This window comes from Gavialis gangeticus, unplaced genomic scaffold (genome assembly GCF_001723915.1).
Source record: "Gavialis gangeticus isolate Ggan-Ray unplaced genomic scaffold, GavGan_comp1, whole genome shotgun sequence".
Classification (NCBI taxonomy): domain Eukaryota; kingdom Metazoa; phylum Chordata; order Crocodylia; family Gavialidae; genus Gavialis; species Gavialis gangeticus.
Window position 1 is genome coordinate 20,817,615 of NW_017729032.1, and position 10,444 is coordinate 20,828,058.

The 10,444-nt window shown below is 45.0% G+C and overlaps 1 protein-coding gene across 2 annotated transcripts in view; it reads right to left on the minus strand.

Annotated features, from left to right (window-relative positions):
* The window catches only part of LOC109303468 (transmembrane 4 L6 family member 1-like), a 44,924-nt gene extending 34,798 nt beyond the window's left edge, over positions 1-10,126 (minus strand). The window contains exon 1 of one of the 2 annotated variants that reach the window (XM_019525666.1): positions 10,053-10,126. The gene's annotated coding sequence lies outside the window, so the exon portion shown is untranslated. Of the gene's footprint in view, positions 1-5,303; positions 5,478-10,052 lie in introns of those variants that run through there. The other variant, XM_019525665.1, reaches the window with a different exon arrangement.
* Between the last annotated feature and the right edge of the window lie 318 nt (positions 10,127-10,444).

A 10,444-nucleotide genomic window follows, 5' to 3' on the forward strand; every position in this document is an offset into this window, starting at 1 on the left:
AATTTGGGTTTTTTTCTGGTTCCAAGATGGCAAATCCCCAAGAAGGAGTACTTCTGGGGGCTATGGGAGATACTTCTGGTGGCAAAGGTCAGGGATTAGGGGGTGGGACTTCCAGTCCCAAGATGGTGACCAGGTGGCAGGGCACCTGTCATGGGGTGGAGCTGCCCTTGCAGCCCTCAACAGCTCACCAAAACTTGTTAAGCAGCCCTCCAACTGAAATAATGTCCTGCCCCAAAATATCCCCTTCTGTACTGAAAAATATCTTCTGAATCTTGTACTCCCTGGTGGAAGCTAAAGCATATTGTCTCCCGCAGTGACAACAGACAAACTTTTCCATGTTGCTAATCATGGAAGACTCCCCTTGATGACTTTGTCTAAACTGGGTGTTAATTCTGGTACTGGCAAGCAAAGCCTGCTTACTGATGCAGCTGCAGTGGTCCAAACTGCAAGTAGAGAAAAAGAAACCTCAGCTTGTGCTAGTGCCTCTTATTGTTGCTTGAATCCAGGACCTGCTTCATCATACAAATCTCACCTTTCTTTGTCAGCACTGGAAGGTCGCATTATGCTGTGTACAGACATCTGGGGAGGTTAGATTGTGTTAAAATAGCCACCTGAGCTAAGGTAAGTCAAGATGGGGGAAGGGGGTTGTTAGATCAGGTCAGCCTTTTTTAAAGACTGATCTAACTGTCCTGAACTTCTGTATAGTTCACACACACATCCACCTAACTAATGTAAGGTGAACAAAGTTTGATCAGATGGCCATTTTAAAAAGTCAGTCTAAGCTCCCTGAATATCTGTATGTAGCCCCAGTGTGATTGTGTTGGCAGATGGTTACTGATTTGCTTGAACTGAGTAGAGTTTCTGAGGAAGACAAGGTCTAAGAGTAAGAGGAAGAGCATAATTTAGGTTGATGTAAGATGAGCAACCTGTGAGGCATGGAGGTCGGGGAAATGACCACTATAAATGGCTTGTGTGTTATATATAATTAGGGACCTACTCAATTCACAATTTTACAGAAATCATGAAATCAGGTGATGTCTGCAAAATCCAGGGCAGGGCAGGAGGGACTGACGCCTCAGTGGGAAACAGCAGTCCTTGCAGCTGCTGTGGCCTAGTTACACAGGCTGCCAGGGAGAGAGTGGGGGTGGCAACATGAAGGGGAGCACGCAAGATGGCTGCTACTCCTGTCACTGCTGATTTGCTGAAAAGGCTGCCTGTCATGCAGTGCCACCCCCTCCACCAGTCAGCAGCAAGGGGTGGGGCCACATGATGGACAGCGCTCACCCAATCAGCAGTGAGGGGCAGGACTGACAGACAACCTTTTCCACCAATCAGCAACAGGGGGGCAGGGGACCAGGGCCCGTCGGCCAACTGGAGGCATGGGCAGGGTACAAAAATGCCGGCAGGCCATGCGATCTGCCCACAAAATCAGCCTCCTGCCTCCTGGACTTGGGTAGGTCTCTATACATAATGTATGCAAAAGTAACCCTTACCTATGGTCTACATGTAAGGCAAAGTAGACTTATATCTTGCAGACTAACCAAGATATAGTGTGTGTGGGTGTGGGGGGGTGCTATATCACAAGCTTTTTATGAGATGAAGCTCACTTTTTCAGATGTTGTGACAGGAGATGCAGAAAGCAAAACATAAGGAGGAGAGAGCAAATAGAATATTCTGTGTGATGACAGTTATGTTCTGTAACTGTGTATTCTTTATCTGCATGCCTTCATTAATATGCAGGTTTGAGGGGCAACTCATGGTTTTTACTGATTGTGGTCTTGGCTAATACAGTTTGAGGTTAAAGTGGTCAGTTATAAAGGGCAAGTGGACAGATTTTGTATTCATCTGCCCTCCCTCCTAAATTGTGAAATTTGTAGGCATGTGAGTAGGGCCCTGAGAAAATTGCGGATTTCTTGTTGAAAATTCTCGGCATGTGCAAGGGTAAAGTATCATTTTTCACAGAATCTGCACAGAACTACCATTGATCTTGGCAAATGGATCCTAGTAGTTCCACGAATATACTGTGAAAAAAGATACTTTAACTGTGCATGTGTGGCAGGCAGGCACACAGCCATAGGTGGCGGAAGCCCGGGACTAATGGGGCTTAGCCCCCTCGAGCATGGGGTAGCACAGAGGGCTGCAGGACAGTCTGGGGGTGGGCTGTGGGCAGCTGCAGCAGGTGGGGAGGGGTGCACACAGACAGGCACAGAGCCTGCATGCAGCCAAGACTGCAGCCAGACGGCTGCCTACTACAGCAGGTAAGTCGGGGAAGGGGCATGAGGGGGGCGCAGATCGAGACCCCCACAGGGAGGGAGGGAGCGGGGCAGAGGAGGGGCTGGGGTGAGTGAGGCTCTGGGGCAGGTCATGGGATGGTCAGAGCCTGGGCAGCCTGTCTAGGAGCCGGCCCTGGGGACCAGCCGCAGCAGGCATGTGGCATCACACCATTCCCGAGGCAGTGGCAATGGGACGCAGAACCCAGCCCGCAGTGGCAGCCCACCTCCTCCCCACACACATATCCAGTGACCATGTGCCCGCTGTGCCTCTCCCAAGGTGTGCACAGTGGCAGGAGCCCTCTCTCTGCACCCTCCACAATGCCCCTGGATGAGCTACCCAGGCTCCAAGCATGCCACGATGGGAGCTCAAGCTAAATTTGAAAAGTTGGTGTGGAACCCCAGATCTGAACCTAGCCCTTCTTACTGCCATCCAGTCCCTGGCAGAAGTGTTACGCACATTTTTGTAATGCTATTTTTTTTTTAAATTATTATTTCCCAACTGATCCTCAGCTGTGTATTTGAAATACCTTTCAACTTAGCCAATGTGCACTGGCTGACTCCTCCTAGGTACAGTCGCAGAGGTGGTTCATGAGAAGGCATAAGAAGGAAGTAGCTAAATAGATTTAGAGATGAGTTAAAGGAAGGCATCACATGCATAAGAGGCAGTCTAGAAAAAGACATGAAGATATCTAAGCAAAGTTAAAAACCCCTAAGCAAAGCTCAGTGCACAGTGGTGACCAAAAATGCCAATTAAAATGTTGAGTATAATTAAGAAGGGCATCTAAATAATAATGTAGTCTGCTTTATTTTCAATTTATATCCCACTCTATCCAGAAAGGCTCAAAGCAGCTTACAATACATGACAACAACAACAACAGTAAATTTCCCAAACAGCTCTTCCCCTCCACAGTTGTGCTACTGTATAAATCCATGGTGCGCCCATGTCTTGTATGCTGCATTCAGTTCTACTCTCCATGTCTTAAAAAGGATATAATGGAATTGGGAACAGTGCAGAGGAAGGCAACCAAGATGATCAGAGGTATGGAGCAGTTGCCATAGAAGAGACTGAAAGGGCTAGGACTTCCTTTCGTAAAGGAGAAGGTTGAACTGGGTGTGATAGAGATCTATGAAGTCATGAAGGGTGTGGACAAAGTGAATAGGAAACTATTATTCACCATGTCCCGGAAAACAAGAACTAGGGGGTATCCACTGAAGCTAGTAGGAGACATGTTTAAAACAAACAAGACATGGAGGTTTTTTGTTTGTTTTGACTTGGTTGTTATACTTGGGGCATAATTGTGGAGCTTGTTGCTACACAAAGTTGTAAAGGCAAATAGAATAGCCATGTTCAAAAAGGGCTTAAAATAAATCCATGCAGGACAGCACCATTGGGAACTGTTAAACAGAACAGTGTGAGCCATGTATCCTCTGACAGCCCTAAACCAAGGCAACTGGTGCTTGGAAATATATGCCATGGGAGACAGTGAAAGGATGCCAAGAGCCACTGGATTACCAAAAGGCAGTAGAGACTACTGAAGTCTTTTTCTGAGTCTGCATTTCTACAAAGAGTAATTAGCATTGTTCTGTGCTGCTACAGAGTTTTAATTACAACACTTATTATAAACCATACTTTTGTGAATGTTTTTAAGCATAAGGAAAAGTAATTAAGTTTTAAGAGCAAGTTAGCTCTTAGCTGCTTTAGAATAGTTGTTTAACCAAAGGACTACCTGTCTCACTCTCATTGCAAACTGTTTATATAATGCTCAAAAAATTGGGCAGGACACTTTGCAGATATTTAAAAAGCCCCAGGTTGAAGGGAATAATTTTTTTTCAGTTGACAGAAGATGTGTGTGGAGGGGACAGAATGGATGTAGCACTAGATATTTTCCAGTCTCACTTATTTCCTTTTCAATTTTGTGTATGTACTTTAACATTTTAACATTTTCTCACCTGCCCTCGCATTGCATTTTAACCCATGCCCTTCCTGGGTCTGCTAACCCTTGCCTATTTTCTATACTGTTTTGTTTATTCAATCAGAAGCAAACAAGGAAACATAATCTACCCCCTTGTTTTAAGTCAGATCAGACGGATTCTAAAAACCTTGTGCAGCATTCACGTGTATAATCCTCCACACAGGGCGCGTTTACATGAGATACTCTGCTGCACAGTAGACTGATATGCAGTAAAGCATCACTGTCTACACATGTGCAGCAATTACTGGGAAGTCTAATGTGCCATTTTTCTAATACCAGTAGATACAGGTACTACAAATTGGTGCATTAAATTAATGTGCTGAAGCACACATGTAGACACTGACTGGGAGCAAATTGCTCCCAGTCAACCTAGGCAGAAGGGGGCCCCATGGGGTGGAGAGAGCTGTCCCAGTCTCCATGTGGCTCGGAGCCCTACAAAGATCAGGACCAGCACCTGATCCCCCTGCCAGAGCGGTGCTGGCACCTGGCAAGCCTGGAACTCCCCCTGACTGCTTCAGGGGCACATAGAGCAGGGCAGGAACAGTCCTGGACTAAACTACTCCTGTTAGGATCAAATTTGTTCTCAATGGCCACACATTTAGATGTGTGCTGGGTCACAGTTTAATGCACCTGAATTTTCTATGCAAAAAAATTATGCACATTAATTGTATTTGTAGCCGCACCAACAGCTCCTCAGCTGGTGTAAAGCAACATAATTCCATTGACGTTGAGCTACAGTGATTTCAACTTGGTCCACTATCACTGATATCTCCAAAGAAATCTACCTAAGTATCAACAAGCAAATTTAGTAAGTGCTTCTCCCATGAAAGTCAATGCGGTTTGCACCTCCTTAAATCACAGCTGATTCTGACTGAGATACAAAAATTAGTGATGACTTACCAGACACAAGCATTTTTGCTAATCCTACAACAGCCAAACCCACTCCTAACAACTTTGGGCAAGCTGCTGCAGTAGCTTTTTGGTTCTTAACTAAGACTGTCAATATGTTTCATCCTGTAAAGTTGAGGGAAGTAAGAAAATATCTTGATGTACTTACCTTGATGTACAGGAATAAAATGGTTACTGATGCTTCACGTCTTCACACACCAATGTTAATTTTTAACTGGCTTCATGTTTTTATCTTTCTTTTACCCAGTATCAGTCTGAGAGGCACAGATATGTTCTCAAGCAATGGATTCCATTAAACAAAGAGAAGCTTCTCTTCAAAGAATGAGGAAATACCCCAAACTCTGCCTGGTTAGTCAATGTAAAGATTGTATCACACTGCAACATTGATTTTTTTAAGGCACTGTTTCATTGGTCAATGCCCCCCAAGGTCACATTGATTTGCAGTAGGCTGGCACAGTTTTTTCCTGCCACAACCTTTTAAGTTGTGTGCGGTGTCACAAAATAGGAAAGTCAAGACAGAAGTTTACTGCACAAAATAAAGCTGTATATATTGGAGCCAAAGGGCTAGACTATAAATACAGTCTGATGGTATAATGCAAAGGGACACTGGGAATAAGGCCCCAGCCTTTGTCCACAATATACACTGATTCCACAGGCAGCTATTAGTCTGAGTGTTTGAGCTCAAGCCTGTTGGACCCTAATGATGGTGCAAGAAATGGCAGGATTTTCCATAGTCATTAGGCAGGGAGGCACAAGAAGTCTACTTGTGCTTCTTCTATTACTTCCTCATAGTCCCTTAGCTGTGTGAAGACTAGAAGACATTTTCCCACTGCTAGGTGCTCAAGAGCACCACTGGCTCCCAACTTGCCCCCTGCATAGTGCAGCAGTGTCCCAGCACACTTTAAACTGGTCAATGGCCAGCCAAGAGGGGAGGGAAAGATAAGGAAGAGATGAGACTCCAAATGTATGTGGATAGAAGGCAGTGTGCCAGGGGACAGTGTTGGGAAGGTGAAGCACTAGGACAGGGAACAGCATAGGGGTTTGTAGAGTGGGGCTGTAGGTGACAGCAGGCAGGCTTGAGAGACAGTGATTAGGGTGTACTGCTGTGGCTGAGTAGTGTACTCGTGTGGGTATGGCTACATTTCATAGAATCATAGAAAACAAGGGTTGGAAGGGACCTCAGGAGGTCATCTAATCCGACCCCTGCTCAAAGCAGGACCATCCCCAAGTAGATCATCCTAGCCAAGGTATTGTCTATCTGGGTCTTAAAAACCTCCAAGGATGGAGATTACACAGTCTTTCTGGGTAATCTGTTCCAGTGCTTCACTACCCTCTTCGTGAGAGATTTTTTCCTAATATCTAACCTACATTTCTCTTTCTTCAACTTGAGAATATTGTCCTTTGTTCTGTTATCTGCCACAACTGAACAATCTAGCTCCATCCCCTTTGGAACCACCCTTCAGATAGTTGAAGGCCGCTATTAAATCCCCCCTCAGTTTTATCTTCTCCAGACTAAATAAACTCAGTTCCCTCAGCCTCTCTTCAGAAGTCATGGGCCCCAACCTCCTAACCATTTTCATTGCTCTCTGCTGGACTCTCTCCAAATTGTCTACATCCTTTCTGTAGTGGGGGGCCCAAAACTGGACATAGTACTCCAGATGTGGCCTCACCAGTGCCAAACAGAGGAGAAGAATCACTTAATCTGCTGGCAGCACCCTTACTAACAGCCCAGCATGCCATAGTCTTCTTTGCAACAAGGGCACACTCTTGGCTCATATCTACCTTTTTGTCCACTGTAACTGCCAGGTCCTATTCTACGGAGGTGCTGCTTAGCCAATTGGCCCCAGCCTATACTGGTGCATAAAATTGTTCCATCCTAAGTGCAGGACTTTATACACTTGTCCTTATTGAATCTCATGAGCTTTTTTTTGGTTCAATCCTCCAATTTGTCTAGGTCTCTCTGAATCTTAGCCCTATGCTCCAGGACATTTACTACACCCCAAGGTTGGTGTCATCAGCCAACTTGCTGAAGGTGAACTCCATTCCATCTTCCAGGTCATTGATAAAGATCTTGAACAAAACTGGCCCCAGGACCAACCCCTGGGACACTACACTTGATACTGGCTGCCAAGTAGACATTGAGCCATTGCTTTATTACCCTCTCAGCCCAATGATCCGGTCAGTTTTCTATCTACCTTACAGTCCATTCATCCAACCTGTACTTCCTTAGCTTGTTGGCAAAAATGTTGTGGGAGACGGTATCAAAAGCCTTGCTGAAGTTAAGATATATCATGTCTACCGCTCTTCCCGCATCCACAGAGCCAGTCATCTCATCATAGAAGGCAATCAGGTTGGTCAGGCCTGACTTGCCCTTGGTGAATCTATGCTGATGGTACCTAATCACCTTCTCTTCCAAGTACTTAGAAATGGATTCCTTGAGGACCTGGCCCATGATTTTTCCAGGGACTGAGGTGGGGCTGACTGGTCTGTAGTTCCCTGGTTCCTCCTCCTTCCCTTTCTTGAAGATGGGCACTAGATTTTCCCTTTTCCAATCATTCAGGATCTTTCTTGATTGCCATAAGTTTTTTCAAAGATACAGCCAGCAGCTCTTCAATTGCATCAGCCAGCTCTGTCACAGAGACTAGGACTGTGGTGCAAACGGTGCCGGTCAATGAGGGGGCACATGATGCTCTTGATAGCAGTGCTGCTTCTGTACACTGCACTGGTCTTCCCCCTCTCCTTTGGCACCCCGCCTCTGCCAGAGCAAATTATCCACAGAATCCAGAGGTCCATACATATCTTCTTCTGGGGCTCCAAATGAGAGAAAGTGGCAAGAAAAACCTTGTACAAGACAGACCGGACAGGGGGAGCCAAGGAATACCAGATGTCCTGCTATTCCTCTGGGCAAAACACAAGGCAGATCTTCAAGCTGACAACCAGGGCAAGGTCTAAAACAGCCTGCTTCATGAAGTATTTTGCAAGTCACATGCTACAACCTTGGGGAGTGCACATACTGCCATGCATGAGTCTAGCAGCCTGGGAACTGCTGTGATTCTGCAGAACCTTGGAGCAATTCTGTAGCAAGTACAAACTACAGGGAAAAGGCCCAGTGACCCCATCGGGTCCAGTGAGGCCAGACCCAATGATCTTGTGAGGTCCCTTCCAGCTCTAATGTCTAAGAAATCTATGAAATAATGAACCACTGCAAGATACAGGAGGTGGTGAGGAAAATAGATATTGTGTCACCCATGGACTTACTCCCTGGGGACAGCTGCCAGGACGTGTCGGGGAGGATCTTCCACAAGGACCTGGAGAAGAAGAATCTGTCCATGTCTGAGCAGCATTCTTTTGCTTCCCACCTGTAAAGGGGGTTCAGGAGTAGCAACCAACACTTCAAGGCTGGCTGCATCCCTGCTGAATCACATAAGAATTGTCTCCCCTCCCTTGCTCCCTCTTCTTTCCCTTTATATGCCCAGCAGCATCTCTCCTTCACTCCCTCTCCAACGCACCACTGCTGCTGTCCCCACTGTTCCTGGCTGGCCCGGGGGCAGGGAAGCTCCAGAGCTGCTCTTATCCCATTGCATCTGGACTGTGTGGGGAGCCAGGCTCAGCCAGAGCAGCAGCAGTGGAGGCAGCAGCTATGTTCCCCCTCTCCGAGCCTGCTCCCAGGCTGGTAGAGAACACCTGGGGAGACCAGGCCGGGAGGAACCTGAACGCTACTACCATCCCTGTTACGGCCACTGTAGAATCTGCCCCTGCAACCCTGGCTCAGCCATGGACAGTATCAGTGATGGGAAGGAGGAATGGGACTGGAAGGGGTGAAAATGTGCAACTGGGCATTGAGGGGAAGAGTTTATACTTGAACTGTAAACCTCTGAAGGCAGGGGTCATCTTTTTGTTCTAATTTTGCCCAACACCTAGCACAGTGGGTATCTGGTCCATGACTAGGGCTCATAGACATTATGGGAAAACATAATTATTACATTATGATTATTATCATATTAGTAGTAGTAGTTTAGCTTAATGCATCAAGTTATCAATGTCCTTGTTCAGATTTATTTATTTCTTATAGTATAAGAAGTTCAGTAATCTGCTGAGAAATCAGTTGAGAAGGCTAGTTGGGGTTTGAGGATTAGTGGACTGAGAATGAATGAGATGTTATTGTCATGAAACATAAGGGAGAGATGGAGAGTATAATTTTCAGTTCTAAAATGAATCGTTCTCTAAAATGATTTGGTCTAAAATGCAGAAGCGTGAGGCAAAAGAATGCTGCTCAGCAATGGACAGGTTCTTCCATTTACCCTTTTTCTACAGCCAGTTTCATATATGGGACAATAGGATGTCCTGCAATAGAACTGAGCCCAGCTCCTGCAGTTGAAAGTACTAACCTTTATTTTTTAAATATTACTATTAATATAATCACAATCGAGTACACATTATAAATAAACAGCAATTTTAATAATGAATAAAGTAGTTCTAACAATTTAATAGTAATGAGTGTACTCACTAGGAACACAATAGAAGAAGGTTATAATAAAAACGCCCTGAAATTGTCTTAAACGTTAATTTTCAATGACTTTAGGATTCAGTCATCATCAAAATCTAGATGTTTTTATGATTTTTCATTTACACATTTTTATCTGTATCATCACTATATTTTTTTCACCGCCAAAAGAAATACAGCATCTGTCACATTTATAAGGTTTCTTAAAAACAAATGAAAGACCCAGTTGGAAGATGGAACCCCTTTGTGCAGGCTTTATTGCAGTAGTTTTTCCATCCCTGCCCTCCTTGCTCAAAGGGAAAGGGTGCTAAAAACAAGGGGTTGAGATTCTCATACATACAGTTCACAGCAGCTGTAAGATCTGCATCTGAAAAGTAAATTAGAACAACTTACCTGGCTGTGCAGGTTAAAAAAAATGGAGTGGAGGTGAGTACAGAGCACAGACAGGAGAGTGGTGGCTAATGCTTCAGATCTTGAAATGGGAAGTTTGCCTAAACTCGTTGTCTGATGATGATGATTCCCTTCAGACTTCCTGGAGGGATGGTTCTGACCTAAATAAATGAAAATTTATCCTAAGTTATTTAGAAAGACCCTGAACTTTCTTTGAATTGGCTAGTAACCAAGCTGAGGAGGTATGTCTGTCACCGTGTGTTATTGATTGAAAGCATTCTGTGTTCCACTGATCAATACCTCCTGGTTATATTAATTCTACATCATTGCTATCTTTCCTTTTTTTAAACCATAAACTCTTTATTCATTTTCCAGGTATGCAGAAGGGCACACAT